Here is a 2260-nt window from a genome sequence, read left to right as displayed (position 1 = left end):
TGGCTGTCCGTCACATTTCTGTTCTATAATCCGCCTTCTCATTGGGCCGCTGGAGCGCCCCACCCCCTTCTGAGGTACCCGAGAGCAGGTTGCTGACTGGGCGGGGCGTGCTGCGCGCTGATTGGCTGCAGGGGCGTTTCGAACTCTTCCAACGGTCGCGGGGCCGGGGCCGCGCTGAGGCTCCTCGGTCGCTGCCGCCCCTCCCGTATCGCCAGGCGATGTCTCAGGGCGCCGCCCGGCCTGTCCCCAAAACAACTTTGGGCTCCGTGAATGAGATGACAAATAATGATGTTGTCCATCATGAAAAATAGGGAAAAGCGGATACGATGATAGCAGGTGTTGCTTATGCGACTGAAGGTTTGCTGGTGAAGTGTATATAAGCGAGGATTATTTTCTCGAGGACAAGATTTCAGACATCAGGGCGGTCGTTTCAGTTTTGACATTTCAGTCCACCATTAGTCGTCCAGCGACCGTATTTCATACACAGCAATCACAGCAATGACTTACAGCCAAAGCTGAGGGCTTTCTGACACCTTGATGGCAACAGAATGGAAGTGTAAACCTTCAGCAGGTTAATAACATCTCCCAGTTCACGTGAAGAGCGGATGGATGGACCAATTTTTTGAACATGTTTGAAAATCTAAGGTCACAATCTCATAAAGCAACAAGAGCATTCTAATTGAACCTCTTAAGCCATCCTTCCCGGGACCGAGAGCCAAATTTTTGGTGAATCGCTTAAGTAGTTAAGAATTATTTTAATAAAACACTTTTATTCTCACCAAAGCTGAGATCAGACCTGATGACCAAATAATTACTATGCCTTCTACATCTGACATTTAGAAATCTCAGTGCTTTTCTTTATAAAAGGCTCTAAAATACAAGCACCTTTTTTTTTGTTGTTGTTTTTTGGTCGCGCAGAATGTCGTGAGCAGCTGAAACCTGCTGTTCCTTCCAGTTATCTAGACATCAATAACCCATGAATATAACATTTATTCAATAGTTAAAGAGTCTCTCCTTGCAATAAAACTCACAGGAAGAAAATTCCAGGAGATTAAATCACTCACTGAGTCTGATCACATAATCTCCATGGGAGCAGTGATGCAACACCTTCTGGAAGAAGCCATGCAGCCGCAAGAGAAAAGCTGTTGTAACACCAAGAGGCCTGAAGGGAACATCAGTGCCCTGTGTTGTTGTGAGCTGGGTGTGCTGCAATTGTTTGGGTTTCTTGGTGAGCTCTTGCTGGTTCTTGGCTTCAGGGTGTGAGTTTATGCAGACTGACTGCCCGTCCACTAGAAAAATTGTAAGCAGTTGGATTTCGGTTGAAATTTATTTCATTTTTGCCATTGTTTTTAAAGAAAGGAATCTTTCTCAGACTAAAGCGTTCTATGTTTTCAACTAACTGCCATGAACATAAATTCCACTGGATATATTTGTTCCATCTAGCAAGAGCAATAGTTTCCAAAAAGCGAGAGAGGAGGGAGATGTGTGGGGGTCACTTGGAGCATGAGAAGCACAAAAACCTGTTTTCTAATAGGTAAGTAGACAAGAAAGGAGGACAAGACATAGATTTGACAAAGGCTGTTCAAGGGTCTTGGGTGCGGAGCTGAGGGGACAGATGTCCTAGAAAGAAAGGGAATGGGAGTATGCCAAGCAGGGGAGAAAGACAAGAGATGTAAGTGTGAGCACTGCCCAGTACTGAAAAGAACGGCTCAGAGCCTTGAGACCTCAGGAATCTCACACTGCTTTCTTGGCAGTTGTTTTCCTAACAGCCCTCTCTTATCTGCAGTTTACTTAAAACGGTAGGTGGACCTTATAGAAATTCAATCCACTGTTGTTGAAGTTGAAGGATATTTGAGATTCTTCCTTACAAATTCCAAAAAGTTTCTTCTGCTGCATTTAGAATCGGTGACGCTCTACTTTAGTTTCAGTAAAGCTGGCCTACAGGCTGACCTTTTACTTTTTAGGAACATCTTTTTCCTTTATTGCTGCTTCTTGTCAGTTGTTCAAGGAAGCTCATCCTTTCCTGAACCCTATTAAATTCCCAAGTGGCTTTTTAGTGTTATAAATTAGTTTTTAAAAGCAATGTTAACAGTTAAAACTGATGCTCCTTCTTTGGATTACAGTCATAACATGCATGACTTTGGTTATCTAAATAAATATTTACATTTGCTCTGTGACTAAGCTTCAAGTAGGCATTTAATTTACGCCCAGACTGAATTCTGTAGAATTTGTTTCCTGCACGGTGCAACACGAGGATTCG

This window comes from Lagopus leucura, unplaced genomic scaffold, assembly GCF_019238085.1.
Source record: "Lagopus leucura isolate 7727_CA_CO unplaced genomic scaffold, USGS_WTPT01 Super-Scaffold_100029, whole genome shotgun sequence".
NCBI classification, from domain to species: domain Eukaryota; kingdom Metazoa; phylum Chordata; class Aves; order Galliformes; family Phasianidae; genus Lagopus; species Lagopus leucura.
Note: the sequence above shows the minus strand (reverse complement) of the source record.